The following is a 19827-nucleotide window of genomic DNA, read 5'->3' on the forward strand; positions in this document are numbered from 1 at the left end:
GAGAGACGGGCTGAACAGGGGAGGGACAGGGATATTCTATGGTACCCAGAGAAACACACAACCACAGCCCAGGAGCCTGTCAAACAGGTAGATATTACACATTTCTATGCAACAATGTCTAGCTAGTTTAGAAACCTTACTTAAGTGTACAGTCCCCTAAGGGTTACGTTGTAGTAAGAAGAAACCATTTTCTTTTGATAAAAAAAAGAACATGTATTTTTTACAGGTTTGATAGTGTTTATTTGAGGGACAGACTGTCTTGTGTACAGTATCTTGCCATACACATCTCAGTACAGTGGAGCCACTTTATAGGATCCCCTTTCTTCATTTACTTTGCCCAATCCAGTTAGTACTGTACTTGCTTGCACAGTCGAAAAGAGCATGAGTTTAGCGGATTAATATCTTGAACTACTGCATGAATCATTTTCAACAACTTGGCACGGACGAAACAAAATACCTTTGTCGAGGCCAATGGTTTGAATACTTGTTTAGAAGAGTCACTCAGAGGCAAGCGAGTAAAGGGTTTCTGTATGAAAAAACAGATTTGCACCCTGTAGAAGGGATACGATCAGCATATTAAGAATGTGCAACAAGGTGTGCATTACTGTCAGGAAAATCGATCATAGATATAATATAAAAGCACAATTGTATCTAAATAAATATGACCCATTTATTGGAAGAGCACCGTATGAAACTTAACAAAAACCATCTCCAATCTGACATAATGCTAAACCAGTGAGGTAATCACCCTGACCTAATCTCTCAATGTTATTCTATTCTATTCTCCCCTGTGGAGATCATTCACAGTAGGTGCCTATTCCCAAGAGTGATCCAAGAGTGGAACAAAGAAAGTATCTCCCTCGCTGTGTGATCCAAGGGTGGAACAAAGAAAGTATCGCCCTCTCTCTACCACAGACTTTGCCCACCCTCTATGACTAAGTTATGCCCTGTCATGTAGTCGGAGGCGTCAGATGCCAAGTAGACCACTGCAGCTTGCAGGTCTGTCACTAGAGCCAGTCGTCCAGCAGGGATATCTGACAGCCAGCACTGCACCAGAGGCCTCAGACTCTCTGAGAGGATGAGAGGGGTGTCAACAATCCCCCTGAAATGAGAGAGGGAGAGACAAGGATGGAGGGAAAGAAAAAAAAAATCAACAAGAGGAATCAGAGACATCAGACTTCAGAGCCAGGAGTGACAGCGGCATCGTGTTTCAGAGCCACCGCTTTGGTGACAAAAATAAACCCAATTATCCTCAGAGAAAGGGCACGGCGCAGCATCTCTGATGGTATTTACAGTGGGACTCGTGCCGTTTAATGACTGGCACATGGCAGGAAGCGCCACCGGGTACGATGGGACCCTGGGTGTAATTTGCCTTCAGGAGCCTGTAGATAAGCACTTTCTCTGCGTCTTGCTCACAATCTCACTTTGATTCCTGCCTGATATGTGCTTGAGCTGGTTTGATTTTCAGGCAGAGTGCTTGAGTGGCATTTAAAGGAAACAGGTGTGTTGGTACTGTAGGCATTTCCTCGTCTGATTTCCTCCTCTGAGACATAGGCACTTTCAAGTCTAGACGATGCCTCTTCCAGTCTAATGTCAGCATTAGTGTATCATGACCAATGATTTTCTCTCCACCTAATTAAATATATAACTTGGATAAACATGTCAACACATCTGTGTCTAATGTGAGACGACTTCAGGCTTTTCACACAATCAATATGACAGTAGCTAAAAGCTTCACGGTCGACTCATCTTTAGCCCAGACCTAACATGTCTGGCCTACAGTATTCCAGGCTGTGCCTTGATACAAATTCCAACATTTGGATAAATTAGCGCCTCCAAGGAGCATGTGACACCATAGTTAACATATTCCACCTCAATTATATTTCTCTTCAGCGCCCTGTTATCTGGAACCTTTCCTGGCAATCAGAGGTGCTGTTTTCCCTCAACCAATTTTGTAGATAATGCAGCTTATCACCGGCGCGGCTAAAGTTGCCAATGAAATCAGGCTGCAGTCAACCTCGCACTCGCTAATTGTGTCCCTTTTTTTATGCATATTTACCGACTGTCACTTCAAAGAAATCAGCGGCCCATTGAGACAGCCAGTTAGCAGGGGGAAAGAATTGCTTCTTTGCAAATTAAAATGAGCAAACAAGCTGGCAATAAATAAAGCAAAGCGGCGACTGGCGCATGAATGGGCGCTTTGTTCTGGGGCCGTGACGGGCCCCCGAGCCGACTCACTGGACGGATTTGCTCAGGGATGGCTGTGGCTAAGGGATGCGCCACCGAACACACAGGCAGAACTCTTTCTCAGCCCTCGTCTTCCCACCGCACGGCTTCACAGGCAAACATACACAAACAACAAGCTATTGTTGTGGAGCCACTTGTAGTGATGATGCTAATTTGATTCCCTAATTGAATACAACAATTAGAGCAAGTGTTTGGTTGATTCATCCCTCAAGACGTCATCCAATTAAGCTTGAGCACATTGTTTGAGGACTTAAACTGGTGCCTCATTCTCAAATGGAGCCATTCCAGAGGAAGAAACCACTCAATCACTGCTCAGCACTATAGTTCTGTAATGATGTGCTATACTGCACTTGGCAGGTCAATAAAAAAAAAACAATACATGGGCTTTTTGTATGTGTACATTCTTAATACAAGTGAGGATTGACATCTTCTCCTTTTTATCTGTGCCTAGAAGTGAAGTGTAAACTGTTTTGGCATGGGGATACAGTCCCTGACATTGATACTATACTGTAGGTCTACTCTGTTTATAACAAACATGGGAGACAAACACTTGCGGCGAGATGCAGTTGACTCGGACCCCTCTGTCTATCCACTCTGTGCCAAGTGATTGTGTCAGTTTGAGCACTCCTGCCTTTGAGCTGTTGTAGGCAAGCTGCTTCTGTGGATGAGGCACTGCAGAGGAGGGGGACAGGCAAAAGAACAAAGAGACCACTGTCAACCAACGTGAACATGTCACCTGTTTTATCTCTGACCATGTAAGTTGCACTCAATGTCTAAAAACCAAACCTCACCCCTTTAACAACCATGAAACACATTCAATACACACTTTCTCAGAGAGTAGCCCCTGTGTGTAATTCATTTGGAGTGTTGCTTCATTTCAATCATAACTCCCTGCTTTCATACTGGATGCTACATGAAAACACCTCCATTAGCTGCTGGGGACCCCGTGGATGAAGCCATGTCAAATTAATTGCTTGTAGTGTCCGGTTCTGCACCGTGTTCAGCAACAAAGGCAACACACCATTTGTTTGCCTTGACCATCACAGATGCTGCACACTGCATGGGATGCTGGGACAGCGGCTCATTTTCCTCAGGTTGATTAATCATCACAAGGAAGCCTCCAAGTTACATACAACTTTAGTAGTTAACCTCGTCGCCCCGTGATCTCACTGCCAAATTGCTTCGGTTGGGACTGAGATGATAAATATGACACAGCTGCAGAGAGGCAGGGGCCGGTCCTGGGGAGACAGACTGGACTGGAGCTTCTGTTTAGAAAGTAAAATAGCTGATGTGAGAAGAGAATGCTTCCATGGTGGAGTGAGGAGGCTGAGGAGGAGGTGCAGGCCCCTGGGTAGGGCCCCAGCCCAGGAGGAGAGGAAGAGCACGTGAGGAGGAGCAGAGCCCAGGGCTTACACCCAGATTGAAGGTGAAAGCCGATTTATCAGGACAGGGAAAAAAGCCTAACAGTGCTAATCCTCACTGAAGACCTGATGATACGGCTCCAAAATACCATTCAAAACAGGCCTTCATCCTTCAAATACACCTGCATTGATGTTTTCCGTCTTTAAGAGCAGTAATCCTTAGAGAGGTAGAAAGAGAGGCAGAAGGAGAGCACTCTCTAAAACCCTCTAACATTCACCCTGCTACTTAATGCCCATTCTAAGTGGGGGAAAACAAGCCCTTTCATCAGGCATGCCTACACAGAGTCAAGTCCTCGGGACAGAATGATTGGCTCTTTATAAGAAAGGATACCTTGTGCTTATGTATGTTAACATGCTGATGGCAACTGCAGGTACAGTGGGGCAAAAAAGTATTTAGTCAGCCACCAATTGTGCAAGTTCTCCCACTTAAAAAGATGTGAGAGGCCTGTAATTTTCATCATAGGTACACTTCAACTATGACAGACAAAATTAGAAAAAAAATCCAGAAAATCCCATTGTAGGATTTTTAATGAATTTATTTGCAAATTATGGTGGAAAATAAGTATTTGGTCAATAACAAAAGTTTATCTCAATACTTTGTTATATACCCTTTGTTGGCAATGACAGAGGTCAAACGTTTTATGTAAGTCTTCACAAGGTTTTCACACACTGTTGCTGGTATTTTGGCCCATTCCTCCATGCAGATCTCCTAAAAAGAAGTTTTGGGGCTGTTGCTGGGCAACACGGATTTTCAACTCCCTCCAAAGATTTTCTATGGGGTTGAGATCTGGAGACTGGCTAGGCCACTCCAGGACCTTGAAATGCTTCTTACGAAGCCACTCCTTCGTTGCCCGGGCGGTGTGTTTGAGATAAGCTTTTGTTATTGACCAAATACTTATTTTCCACCATAATTTGCAAATAAATTCATTAAAAACCCTACAATGTGATTGTCTGAATTTTTTTTCTCATTTTGTCTGTCATAGTTTAAGTGTACCTATGATGAAAATTACAGGCCTCTCTCATCTTTTTAAGTGGTTGAACTTGCACAATTGGTAGCTGACTAAATACTTTTTTGCCCCACTGTATATCTAGGGCTGTTGCGGTGACTGTATTACCGCCACACCGGCGGTCACGAGTCATGATGGCAGTCAAATTCCACGTGCCTGTTTAGTCACGGTAACTAGGCTTCTCCAAGCTCTGATGCTGCTGCTGGACATTAGTATCCTACCAAACTTGCTAACTGCCTGGTATTCAGCACCCTATTGTCCCTCTAATCACTCTGACAATGCAAATGTAATCGAAAATCTAATCAAACACTTCATGAGAGCCCATGAACTCAGGTTGCACAACATTTCTATAGGCTATGCAATTGTGTGAGAAAACAGGAGTCATGGCCTTTCCTAAAAAGAGGAGGATCCCATCAGCTTTCTATAGGCGAAGCCTACTATATGTATTTCTCAACATTCCTTATATTAAGCACATTGCTTATATTTACAACAGGAGTATAGCCTACCTGGTTGGCATGAAAATGAACCACTGGAAAAGCGTCCTCCATTCTCTATTTAAGTGCATACTGTAGATACATTTTTTTCCTGCTGCCCCTGTTTCGATACAGGTGTATGATAACGGTCCATTCTAAATCAAACCAAATTTCACTCATATATTATTTAGTATATGTAAAGACAAGATTAAATCAAGAATAGTCTGATGGGTGACAATATTAGCCTATCACTTGTGAATTCTGCTTTTTCCCCGTGACTTTTTCGAATCATAGTCACACACATCATGTAGCCGAGCACATAGGCCTATATGTTTTAATAAGGTTTGTAATCACAACTAAAGTGGCCAAATAATTTCTTAAAATTAAGAACACTAATCCACTTTACAAGGGGTGTAGGACCTAACTAGCATACATAAGCAGCGCATTTCAAGTTTGGGGAAGATAATTTGCACCATAAAAAAAATGTACCTTTATAATAAAAGCATTGCATGCATAATTGCATTTGCGGTCACTTGTGATATTGGTGTTTTTCCGCTAATGGAACATTCACGCTTATAGCTTACTTCCATTTGTGCATTGCTGAGCTTATAATGTGAAGAAATAGCCTAGTAGTTGATCAACATTTTAAGCTAAATATTCTGATCTGTTGCGTCAGCCACATTACATACAAAAGGTTTTTGATACTCGTGGTTGTATTAATTTGGGATCTATCACATCGCACAGCTGTCCCAGACTCTGTTTGGAATATGTTTTTCTCGCACAGAATAGAATAGGTCGACTTCTGTACTATGGGGGATAGTATATTGACATAGGCTAGTGCTTTTGCTGTTCATTAGGCCTAATCTTGTTGGCTGACGAAAAGTAAATGTGGACAGTTCTTCCAATATCTTCAATGCGCATGTCGGAATTGGATAAGGAAGCGCGCAGTTGCGTTCCCGGTGTCTGTCTTCACTTGTAGCCTATGAGAAAGACCCGATCACGTGATGGAGAGCCATGTGTGTGAGAGCACTAAGGTCAAAACAAATCAAATCAAATTGTATTGGTCACATACACATGGTTAGCAGATGTTATTGCGAGTGTAGCGAAATGTTTGTGCTTCTAGTTCTCACAGTGCAGCAATGTCTAACATGTAATCGAACAATTCCAACACAACTACCTAATACACACAAATCTAAGTAAAGGAAAGGGCACAATGGGCACTTGCCGCAAAAGGCATGTATTTTTTAGGGTGCATTACGGCCACACAAAGGAGATGTCGCCGTGAGATTTGAGACATTATCAAGTGCTTGTCAAATTGTGAATGAGTGACTGATGAAGTGTGTAAAGACTGTGTCGTGTCTTTGGCTATGCCGGATTAAGTGATATGACATGATATTCTATAAAATAATTTCTCCGTAATTAATATTACCTGATTGAGCTAATCATGTAAATGTAATTAACTAGAGAGTCGGGGCACCACAAAATAATATTTATAGAGCTGTTATCTTCCGAATAAACTCTTAAAGACCTAGTAATATTTTACATCAATAGCAGTCAATATTAATTGTCATCTTAATTCAGTCTCATCTGAAAGTTGTACATTCTTGGTTATCTGCACAAACCCTGGCCTACAAGTTGAATCAGAAATACAAAACTGGGTTTAATTATTTATTTACTAAATACCTAACTAATCACACAGAATTACACATACACATAATTAAATCATAATTTGATTACAAATTATGTCATAAAGGAAAACGTCCCTAGCGGGCGGAACAGATAAGACAGCTTGTTACACAAAAGAAAAGGGATGGGTTTGAGTGAAAGAGCGGGAAGACTGAGGGACAAAGGTAGAAGCTGTGCTATCGTAAATACAGTATCTTATGCATTCTAAATTACCGCCCTTTTGGAAAAGGAAAATCTAATAAATATTTACTCTGAGTTGTGCTTCGGTAGATTGGTGGTAGATGGAGTCCTTTGAAGAATGTCTCTGGTGGTTAATTGGAGACGTTGTAGTAACGTCGTTGTGTGGTAGACGGGATACTCTGTCTGTTCCTCCCTAACTTGCATTTGCAGCTGCTGTTGCTAACTCAACGGCTAGGAGGTATCACTTCTGTAGTGAATAAGAGTTCAAAGTTCATGCCATTCGCAACCAAAGCTCACGCTGATGTTGGCTTTGTTCTGTAGTTATTATCTGAACCATTCTGACATCGGACCGTCATCCTCACATCCTCGGAACAGGAGGTTATATTGTCGTCAAGGCTTTATATAGGAAGGGAGAGGAGGGCGTGTTTGAAAAGTTTTATAGCCCATGTCCCTTCACAGGGGCAGGTCACTGATTGAGCGGATCATCACGAATAATTTCATATTCAAACATTTAAATTGAACAACAATTCCATGTATATCCGATAACTCTGATGTGTAGACTTTCCACTGTAAAGTTTATGTCATCTTATCATTGATGAGTATGTCCCAGATGACAACCGAACTGACATCATATTCAATAAGTACCACCACATATGTTCAATTGGTCGGTTTACCAGAATATAGTTCATTTCCCTCCACCTTCTGATGTTCCCAGAATCTCTATGCTAACCAAGGGTTTTGCACATGTAACATCAGTAGGTTAGAGAGAGGAAAAAGGGGGGAAGAGGTATTTATGTCTGTCATAAACCTACACCCAGGCCAACGTCATGACAACTGTGTGTCACGACTTCCGCTGAAGTCGCTCCTCTCCTTGTTTGGGCGGCGTTCGGCGGTCGACATCACCGGCTTTCTAGCCATCACCACTCCCATTTTTCATGTATCCATTTGTTTTGTCTTGTTCCCTGCACACCTGGTTTTCATTCCCCAATCATTATATGTATTTATTCCTCTGTTCCCCATCATGTCTTTGTGTAGGATAGTTTTGTGTTATGCTGGTTTGTTCCGTGTTAATTGTTTATATGAAGATTGTTACTTTGTTAACTTTATATAGTTGTGTCTATTTTGGCGCATTTACACTTTTGCCTAATTTTGGTTGGAGGTTTTTGGCGCAGCTGCGTCCTACTGTTATTCTCTCCTACCAAATAAAGTAGACTGTTCACACCTCTCTGCTCTCCTGCACCTGACTTCTCCACCAGCAGCGCCCAGCCTTAACACTGCAAAAAACAAAGCAGAGCTCGTTTTTCAAGCAACTTTTTTCTAATCATCACTAGTTGCATCATGCAGCCTTACAATGTATTAAAAATCCCAAAATATAGCCCAACGTTTGTAGAACAACTAAAGTTACATTAATAACTCTAAATTAAGCATATAGGAATACCTATTTCTTTGTTAACCACCCAACACAGAATAGTTGCATGTGTGCACTCCCTCAAATTGTTTGGTGAAAATATCCTTTCTATTTTATTCAGCTTTGTTCAATTGTATTCTTTTTACTATAAAATACTGCCATGGAATTCTAAGCAAATCTTGTCTGCTAGAGGAACTAGTGTCGCCCACAGCCATTTGGCATAGGCAGATCATGACATAACATAACGACAACTATTTCTTCATATCATGCTTCTTTATACCTGTCTAAAATAAGTAATGGGTTTATTGTGAAGGAGAAGGCTATATTACATTGATTTATTAGACTTTTTTTAAATGTAGATGTTTTAAATGTAGATCTGCATCAGTGGCTTGTAGGCCATGTGTGGAAGCCAGGAGATGCTAAATGTGTTTATGTTAATTAAACAGTCAATTACCATGAGACCGAAAGTTATTTGCTTGACAATCACTGGCTGATGAAATTACGTGACCGCCACAGTATATTCATTTGAATGACAGTTCCACTGCAATGACTCCCTATATTCTGCTCACTCAGGTCAAACACTGCACATCCTCTTCCCAATACAGTCAAACAGCATGAAAAATATGACCATATATATTGGAATATATAATGTTAGCATGTATAAATGCACTATATATACACAAAAGTATGTGGACACCCCTTAAAAACTAGTGGATTTGGCTATTTCAGCCACACCCGTTGCTGACAGGTGTATAAAATTGAACACACAGCCATGCAATCTCCATAGGGAAATATAGAATGGCCTCAGTGACTTTCAACGTGGCACCGTCATAGGATGCCACCTTTCCAACAAGTCAGGTCGTCAAATAACTGCCCTGCTAAAGCTGCCCCGGTCAACAGTATGTTCTGTTATTGTGAAGTGGAAATGTCTAAGAGCAACAACGGCTTAGTCGCAAAGTGGTAGGCCACACCAGCTAACAGAATGAGACCGCTAAGTGCTGATCGCGTAGCGCGCAAAAATGGTCTGTCCTCTCAACACTCATTACTGTGTTCTAAACTGCCTCTGGAAGCAATGTCAGCACAAGAACTGTTCATCGGGAGCTTCATGACATTAGTTTCCATGGCCAAGCAGCTGCACACAAGCCTAAGATCACCATGCGCAATACCAAGCTTTGGCTGGAGTGGTGTAAAGCTCGCCACCATTGGACTCTGTTAAAGCATGACAATCCCCTCGTGCACAAAGCGAGGTACATACAGAAATAGTTTGTCGAGATCGGTGTGGAACAACTTGACTGGCCTGCACAGAACCCTGACCACAACCTCCATTGAATACCTTTGGGTTGAATTGGAACGCCGACTGCGAGCCAGGTCTAATCGCCAAACATCAGTGCCCGACCTCACTAATGCTCTTGTGGCATAATGGAAGCAAGTTCCTTCAGAAATGTTCCAACATCTAGTGGAAAGCCTTCCCAGAAGAGTGGTGGCTGTTATAGCAGCAAAGGGGGGGACCAACTCCATATTAATGCTCATGATTTTTGATTTTGGAATGAGATGTTCGACGAGCAGGTGTCCACATATTTTTGTTAATGTAGTGTACATTTAATGCTCTTCCTCCTGTGTGTCTGACCATCATTCTCCTGAGATGGGGAGGGGGGAAAAACACATTTTATTCAGCAGATGGACAAAAAGCTGTCATTGTGCATTTTAATTGGACATTCACGGCTGCTTTTTGGTACCCTACTTGGCTCGAACAAGTCCCATCTGATTATGCATTATGACAATATTATAACAGATGTCCAGACCAATAAAGTAAATTCCTTCAGGACTGCTGGTAATGTGAGTAATTGATCACTTTTTTTATACCGGCCTCTATTTACCAGCATGGTCCTGTTTTACAGATTGCCCCTGTAGTTGGGACTGAGGCCCATATGGTACAGGAGTTTATTGGCGATTTGACTATACTGCTGATGAAGTGCTGCTGTTCCTCTGGAGGAACCTGTAGGAGGATTTCAACTGGGCTGTGAATAACTCAGATTTCACAATGCACTCAGTAAAATCTGAAAGCATCTTCCGCTGCTTAAACACGGCCCTTGGCACAGGCAGGCAGGGTTGTTGCACAGGAACACCCTTTACATGTTGGACCTCAGGTTGCCTTTCTTCTACATCCTCCCCACAGCTCAGGATACGGATGTTTATTATGATGCAAAACTGCCTTTAATGAGCAGCAATCACAACTGTGCGTTTGCAGCGGGAGGATAATGGGGGGGTTGGATAAATCACTATAGCATTGGCCTGAATAAACAGTGATACGATGAAGATTAGCAGTAGTAGCAATTATACTGTTAGACATAGATTGCATTTGAGAAATGGGTCACCAAGTTCTCTTTCTCTAATGTCACTTTAAGCTCACTAAAAGACACTGACATGGCAATACTATAGAAGCCCAGTCAAGTCTGTTTGCAACGCTACAGAAACAAACGGTATACAATGGTGTTCTGGTGCAAAACAGCACTGTGATGTGTATTACATGTACTTCTCAGCGTAAGAGACATCAGTGCAGCAACAAAGCTCATCTCCTTATTCTTCACTTGGCTCACCATTCTTCACTTGGCTCACAATACATGGAGATGAAAGGAAGACAAATATACAGGATAGATAGAATCATCACTCACCTATTAGACTGGCCATGGACGCTGTGTTAATAATCTTCCCATATCCTTGCTTCAGCATCACATGACCTGCAGCCTGAGGCAAGAATTCAGGGGGAATGAACGCATATTAGGAACATTCTTCACACTTTTAGTATTGACACCCTATTGCTGCATTTCCATTGAAGATTTTCCCCAGTGTTTTACCCAAAAGGCTCAGACTTTTCTGTTTCCATCTTTGCAGGCCGGCACCCGTGTCTCACTGGACCATGGCTCTGACGGGAACGGATCTAACTTAAAGGCAAGGCCCTTAGTACTTTTCAGCTTGCATTTACATAACAAGGGCTAACTGTGAACTTTGACACCTTCTCACGAAGCAACATTCCCGAAAGGAGGTTGTTGATTCTGCTCGTCACAAATCTTTAGTGGCCGACCACCAGTCTTTAGTCTTTAGAGCGACAGGTAGACTAGCGGGTAGAGTGTTGGGCTACCTGACGCTACCTACCCGAGCCGACAAGGTAAAACATCTGTCGATGTGCCCTTGAGCTGAACCTGTAAAACAACACCTTTCACTGCACCTATCCAGTGTATGTGACAATAAAACATCATTTTTGTAAGTCCATTTTTGTGTGTGTCACAGTCCTGATAGAAACACAATGTCACTAGAGCTGACATTAACATAAAACCTTAGCGACTAAGGATTAACAAGGGTAACCGGGGTCCCGGGACTGTCCCGGAAAACAATCTCCACATTTCAGCTCAAAAAAGTATGACAAGACACAGGAAATTACAACATTTTCCCCAAACGTTGCACTAATACAATTCCACAAAATGCACAACATGCGCAGCAGTAGATTAGCAAAAAATGTTATAGCATATTATCCAAACAGGTTGTCGCATGGAAGCCTTTAGCCTAGTGTATTTACTTCACACAAAGTCACCATAAATTCAAAGCACACGCATAATTGACAGTGCCGGACTTCACACGCAACCTGAAAAAAGTTAATAAACCCTACAGGAAACCCCTAAAGTATAGCTCATAAAATAACATGTCTCTTTGAGCTGTCATTGTGACTCTTCAGACAGTCCCAAATTTGACAGGCCTATGCACATTTCACTACATAGGCATCTTATCTGTCACTTTGCATTTGACTTTAGTTTGACTGCCGTTACAAAGATTGTATGATTCGACAAAGCTATATTCGGGGTGCAATCTGTGTGTCATGAGTGCGCTCTGTGTGGAGATAGTCTACTGCTGAAATGTGCTGAATTAATTGAGGAACATGATAAATAGGAATTTATGAAAGGCCTGTTTCGCAATTCACAACAATGTCACTGGCGATGAAAGATAGTTACTTTTATCACTCTGAAATATACATTTGATTTGCTCTGAAATCATTACATAGTGGCCCAGCCAAGCCAACAAGATGGCACGTCGCCTCACTTATTTTGGGAGAACCCTGGCATATTGACCATATCCTGGTTTTAAACACTTTAAATGGGCACTTCTTGTTTTTCCCTGGGACTCTCTGGATAAATATGAATTATTTCCGGTATTGAAACTTGGTAGATTTTGGGGAAAATATTCATCCCTACTCTATACTGATAATATTGAAATCATTTATATAATTCTTTGTCTCCATATGTAAAATATGGTGCACATTAAAGTTGTTTTGACATATAATATAGTCAGTTGGCCCTGGAATTTTACAATATACAGTATTTCCTCTAATTGTCCGTGAGAGTAGAGCACCATCTGCTGGCAAATATGTGGAAGTGTAATATGAAATGCCAACACTGTAACAAACAATCATAGTGTTGTTTTCTACTGACGAGTCCTTACCTTTCAGCCTGAGCTCCTCAGCCACGCCCTGAGCCTTCCTTTGATCCATGTCCATGACAGCCACCTTGGCTCCAGCCCCTCCCAGAGCATGTGCGAACGCCCTGCCTATACCCTGGCCTGCACCTGTCATATAGGCCACCCTGCCGTCCAGACGCATCCGATCGACCGCCTATTCACACCACGGAATATTGCATCGTATGTTACCTTGCTCTGAGACACAAGTTGTGAGTAGTAAACAATCTGGGAAAAAGTCTGTATGAGCTGTTAAGTACTGTAAAGGCACCATTTGACTTATGGTAGTAGTAACCACCGTTGCCAATGAACAATGGTAGTACCAATGCTAAAAGTAAACATGGACAAAAAATGAACTAAATGTGGTTCTGAGAATGTGTCTTACACTACCTGTACCTGCACCTACTCCGCGGATGATGCTGATCCCATCGCCGAGAGGAAGAATGACCTTGAAAACCAAACGCTTCCTGATTAACACAAGAGAAAATACCCTGTAATCATCCGCCACTTTACAAGCCACGTCTCCCCTTTGACCTGCTCCACACGAGGATCACTTGTGACAAACTGGTTAAAATCTCAGAAGCGCCAGTCCGTTTTCATCAGGGGTGTCCTTTAGGTAGACACTCAAATAATGGTTATGTTATATAGCATAGCCTACTTGCTACACTCTTCATACGTATTACACTTTTAATATAAATAGTTATGCTTCCATAAGTGACTTGATTTGCATTGTATATCCACATGACTTCATAACCTGGTTATTAAACAAGCAGATCAACATGTGAAATCACCGCAGGCTTTTACACAACACGCTTTAACTAGTCACCTTCAAGGTATCCATGGCAGAACATATCTTGACTGTTTCCTTCCTGCCATGTGGAGACTTGTCAAATATGGGCTGAGCAAATTCTTTAAGATGTGGCTCGAGCTCACAGGCAACCAGTGAACCATCCTCGGGCAGTCCTCAGCCATTGACAGAGCCCCATAGCCTGTGAACATGCCTATCTCAAGGATCATCAACTCATGTGAACCAGCATTTTCAGAGTCTGGCCTGCCAATGAAATATAATGAAAGACAAATATTTAGCACATTTAAATATGTGTCTCTCTAACCATGCATCCACTCAACTCTACCCAATGCAGGTAATAAAGACAGCTCACCTTCCACATGCCCTGTGATGTGACGCACCCTTTCGGAAGCCGAAACTGAGTTTTGCCCTACCTCGAAAAATTTCTCCCAGTTGTGTTCCAAGAGGTTCAGTAAGACTTGTGCATGAGAAACCATGCATGTGCACTGTGTTTGTGGGACAGACACGGGAAATACTCACTGATACAGTTCGGCAAGAGGTGCACTTTACTGGCTGCTCATTTCCTCCAGGTAGGCGTCTAGACCACACGCTATGTCCAGGGCCTTCTGTAGGTTGACCCTCAGCTCCTCTGGAATGTTGGCATTGCCATCTGCTATCTCTTCGGCTTTTGGTTAAGAAATCCACCATGAATTCCATCAGGGTGTCAGAGACTGCAGAGAATACAAGACAAACAAACTGTGCACAAGCCTATACGGCACAGGCCTAATGAGTATTGTAGACCATTATTAGAGACAGGGAGGCTAAATTAGAGACAGGGAGGCAAAGAAAATGAGGTGATGATTAAGGTGAAGGAGTGATTCTAATGATAAAGATGTGTTATAATCTGACAGTTCAGACTACTCTGTGTCATAACAGAACTACACCACTAGGTGGACACAGAGCTCTACCAAAGACTGATGAGACCTGGAAGGAGGACTAATGAATTACCAAAACAGGTTGGGTTATAACCTTTGCATATTTGGAGCCTATTTAATTTAATTCAAATCAATATTATAATGTTTCATTTTTAAAAGCAAATATAACCCAGTGAGTACCGTCCGACACCCACATCCATGGACGTTGAAAAGATATTGAAATTTGGTCCGTCCTCCCTGGTCTCTATTTCAATGTCCACAGGTGTCGTTTTCCCCCTTCTATAATTGGTTCAGATTTGGTCCGGTCCAGACCGGCCTTGATTTCAACATCCACAGACATCTGGTCCGAACTTGATTTGATCTGAACATAGACGTTTATGACCAAATCTGAGCCAATCATAGATTTCTATGTTTCACAAGTTTGGAAAGTACAATAATGTAGAGTATAGTTGAGTATAATACAGTACAACACAGTATAGTAAAGTACAGTATAATGTATTATATTGTACTGTACCCCACTGTACTTTACTGAATGGAATAACGGTGCGGAGGGGATGGCTGCCGTTTTACGTGCTCCTAAACAATTGTGCTATTTTGTTTTTGTTTTCTCACATTGTTTGTAAATTATTTTGTACTTAATGTTTCTGCTACTCTCTCTTATGACTGAAAAGAGCTTATGGATATCAGAACAGCGATTACTCACCTCGAACTGGAGATTTTCTTTTTTTTTGATGAGTCTGACGAAGGATATACTGGTGCTCCCCGACCAGGCCCAAATCCACGAGTGTGTATCCCGCCTCTACTATCCGTTCTATTGGCCAACGTGCAATCACTGGAGAATAAACTGGAAGAGCTCCTTCAAGACTATCCTACCAACGGGACTTTAAAAACTGCAATATCTTCTGTTTCACAGAGTCGTGGCTGAAAGACATCATGGATAATATACAGTTGGCTGGGTTTTCCGTGCTTCGGAAATACAGAACAGCAACCTGCGGTAAGACGAGGGGTGGTGGTGGTGTGTGTCTATTTGTCAATAACAGCTGGTGTGCGATGTCTAATATTAAGGAAGTCTTTCGAGGTATTACTCGCCTGAGTTAGAGTACCTCACGATAAGCTGTAGACCACACTACCTATCAAGAGAGTTTTCATCTATATTTTTCATTGCTGTCTATTTAACACCACAAACTGATGCTGGCACTAAGACCACACTGAACCAGAAGCGGCGCTCCTAGTAGCCGGGGACTTGAACGCAGGAAAACCTAAATCTGTTTGACCTCATTTTTGCCAGCATATCACATGTGCAACCAGAGAAAAAATAACTTTAGACCACCTTCACTCCACTCACAGAGACACATGCAAAGCTCTCCCTCGCCCTCTATTTGGCAAATCTGACCAGTGACTCGCTCAATACGGAAATGGTCATATGACACGGATGCTACGCTACAGGACTGTTTTGCTAGCACAGACTGGAATATGTTCCCGGGATTCATCCAATGGCATTGAGGATTATAACACCTCAGTCACAGGTTTCATCAATAAATGCATCGACGACGTCGTCCCCACAGTGATCGTATGTACATATCCCAACCAGAAGCAATGGATTACAGGCAACATCCTGCTATGCTCTCAGACGAACCATCAAACAGGCAAAGCGTCAATACAGGACTGAGATTGAATCCTACTACATTGGCTCTGACGCTCGTTGGATATGACAGGGCTTGCAAACTACAAAGGTAAACCCAGCCGCGAGCTGCCCAGTGACGGGAGCCTACCATATGGGCAAAATGCCTTTTATGCTTACATCGAGGCAAGCAACACTGAAGCATGCATGAGAGCACCAGCTGATCCGGACGACTGTGTGATCGCACTCTCCGTAGCCGATGGAAGCAAGACCATTAAACAGGTCAACATTCACAAGGCCGCGGGGCCATACGGATTACTAGGACGTGTACTCAGAGCGCTGACCAACTGGCAAGATCTGGGGACCCATGCCAAACCTTTTCAATCTCCTGAGGGGGAATAGGCGTTTTTGCACCTTCTTCCCAAATGTCTTTGTGTGTTTGGACCATGATAGTTTGTTGGTGATGTGGACACCAAGGAACTGGAAGCTCTCGACCTGCTTCACTACAGCCCCGTCGATGAGAATTGGGGTGTGCTTGGCCCTCCTTTTCCTGTAGTCCACGATCATCTCCTTTTTCTTGATCACATTGAAGGAGAGGTTATTATCCTGGCACCACACTGCCAGGTCTCTGACTTCCTCCCTATAGGCTGTCTCATCGTTATCGGTGGTCACTGTTGTGTCGTCTGCAAACTTAATGATGGTGCTGCAGTCATGCTTGGCCATGCAGTCATGGGTGAACAGGGAGTACAGGAGGGGACTGAGCATGCACCCCTGAAGGGCCACCGTGGCAGATGTGTTGTTACCTACCCTTTCACATGGGTGCGGCCCAGGGTCCTAACTTTAGTGATAAGCTTTGAGGGAATTATTTGAACGCTCAACTGTATTCAATTAATACCATTCTCACGTCGCTGTTCCTTTTGTCCAGGTGGAAAAATGCAGTGTAGAGTGCAATAGAGATTGCTCTTGACTTGAATTTAACTCTACTGTACTGTACCGTGCTGTCAAACTTGTGAGACTGACTAAATCTTTTTACATTTACATTTTGGGCTTTTAGCAAACGTTCTTATCTAGAGCTACTTATGGTCAGTGCATTCAACTAAGGTAGAACCAAATATCACAGTCATAACAAGAAACACATTTCTGTAACCGTTCCTGAGAATGTTATTGTAGTTGAAGTGTTCTGCTATTTTTTTCTGTTGGTCTGAAAACTTTGAACATGATCATTGCCAGTTCTAAAGCATTTGAAAAAGTTAACATAAGTGCATGTGACAAATGGGAGTAATAATACATATTCCATAATGCAATCTGGGGTGGCAGTGTAGCCTAGTGGTTAGAGTATTGGACTAGTAACTGCAAGGTTGCAAGTTCAAACCCCCGAGCTGATAAGGTACAAATCTGTCATTCTGCCCCTGAACAGGCAGTTAATAAACCACTGTTCCTAGGCTGTCATTGAAAATAAGAATTTTCTCTTAACTGACTTGCCTAGATAAATAAAGATAAATAAAAACAATCTTCAGTTTGCTCCATTTTCCTTTTTTTAAATTTTTTTATTTTTTAAAGCAATGTGATATAATAATGCTTTCTTCATTTACATGTATATATACGGTTGAAATTTGCCCATAGAAACAATGACCAAAAAATAAGTATTTTCAAGGTCAGTCAAATATTTATTTTAAATGTCAAGAGAATACGGATTTTCAACATCCGAAATAAAAGTATTTTTAACATCCGGAAAAGATGTATGTTCAACTTTCATCCAGAGACGAAAATTAACATAATTTCAACGTCTAGAAAATACGCATTTTCAACGTCATTTTGCTAACTGGGAATCGATTGTGTAGACTATGTTCAAGTGTAAAGACGGCAACTATGTAGCCTAGCCTATCAACAACATCAGCTCATTCATTCCAGCCTGGTCTCATAGGCTAGACAGAAAATAGTAAATGTAAATCAAGGACACTTAAATTAGTATTATATGTTACGTTTGCTATGGTTACAAAGACAGATGGTTACTTAAGGCAAAAACGAAAGAACGGTGTTTGGTCGGGTGGATGGGTGGACGTGTATCCAAAGGTTGCGAGTTCGAATTTCATCTTGGACAACTATAGCGTTGTAGCTAATTAGCAACTATTTACTACTTTTTACCTACTTCGCATGTTAGCTAACCCTAATCTTATGGAACCCTTTAACCTAACTCCTAAACTTAAATATAAATATAACCCCTAGCCTATCTTACATTAGCCAGCTAGTTAATTTTAGCAACCTAGCCAGAATTCGTAACATGTCATACATTTGACATATTTGTAACATAGTGTACGTTTTTCTAATTTTATAAAAATAAATACTAAGATATACTAAGTATTGGGGAATAACGTACAAAATCATACGAAATGCTCTGAAACCAGGTTGTTCATTCGAGTTTCTACAATCACTATGTTGGAAAGACCGACAGAGAAAAAAAAAAGAATGACAAGAGGCATTTCAAGGGTGTCCGCTCCGCTACGCAACGCTGGGATAATAATACATTAAAACGTCAACATAATGACATTGTTTCTCGACCATACCTTTGGCAGCGTGCATGGTGAATGCCCACGACGTTCGTAAGACAAAATGCTCAACAAGTAGTCAACTCAAGTTAGGTCCCACAAAAGCGGCTTGCGAAGCAGCAGAGACTATCTCTCTAACGTTACTTAAAAACCCGTTTCTGTTTTGTAAATTGATTTTAATTGATGGCTTGCGAAACACGCCGAAACAACTATGCATTTTTTCCTAGAAAACCGTTCCGCAAACGTTCCCGTTGTCGAAGATTCTATCAGTAGCAAACGTTTAGTGTAAACCAACCAAATGTATTCTCCATAGTGAGGGTCTTTTTACTGACATCGAGTGGGCACAAACCATTCTTCTGTGTCAACGGAGCTGAAAGAATGCATAATTGCATGCCAAGTCATGCGCTACTGTATCTGTCCTGCGACATTTGAACGTTACCAGCCGTCCCGTCGATCAAGCATTCACAAGTGCCAAAATCCAAGTGTTTAAACAGAATTAGCTTGTAATACAGTGGCTGGTAAGGTTGACCTGTGAACATGAATCTCGTGTCACAAACACACACTTTGTCTTGTAACTGTTGCTATAATTTAAACATACATCAACTAAACTAAAATGTTATTACCTTAATAGAAAATTTGGCACACACAAAAAAATGGTAGACTATCGCTGATAGAAAGATGTCAAATGATCCCCCAAATCTTTCTCATGTTCATCAGTTACCCCACTGATAGCAGATTTTCTGAATATAGGAATCAAGACTGAATAGGGTCAGAAGTAGTTTAAATACATGATCCTCATATGTTGCCTACCAGTTATTCCATTTAAACAATATATTTTACTGTGTAATACATGTTCATTTATTATAAATGTGTGTACCTTGCATTTTGCCAAATTTGAGGGAATGTAAAGACTTGCCTTAGATATAGATGTGTGATCACATGCAATTACACATTAAATACGTATTGAAGTATTGATGTAGAGTCAGAAGCTGCTTGCAATTAATGGGCAGTGA

At 41.8% G+C, this 19827-nt stretch overlaps 1 long non-coding RNA gene across 5 annotated transcripts; it reads right to left on the reverse strand.

The window, feature by feature from the left end:
- Positions 1–200: 200 nt before the first annotated feature.
- On the reverse strand, positions 201–19784 carry LOC118400079 (uncharacterized). 5 transcript variants are annotated; one of them, XR_004828963.2, is made up of 6 exons: positions 18833–19784; positions 13752–14443; positions 13316–13392; positions 12914–13082; positions 11095–11167; positions 202–2919 (listed from the first exon to the last, which is right to left on the reverse strand). It is a non-coding gene; the product is annotated as an uncharacterized LOC118400079 (long non-coding RNA). The 5 variants fall into 5 exon arrangements; XR_004828964.2 differs by having other exon boundaries at positions 12914–13976; positions 14253–14443; XR_004828962.2 differs by having other exon boundaries at positions 13316–14443.
- Positions 19785–19827: the final 43 nt, after the last annotated feature.

This window comes from Oncorhynchus keta, chromosome 21 (assembly GCF_023373465.1).
Source record: "Oncorhynchus keta strain PuntledgeMale-10-30-2019 chromosome 21, Oket_V2, whole genome shotgun sequence".
In the NCBI taxonomy this organism is placed as follows: domain Eukaryota; kingdom Metazoa; phylum Chordata; class Actinopteri; order Salmoniformes; family Salmonidae; genus Oncorhynchus; species Oncorhynchus keta.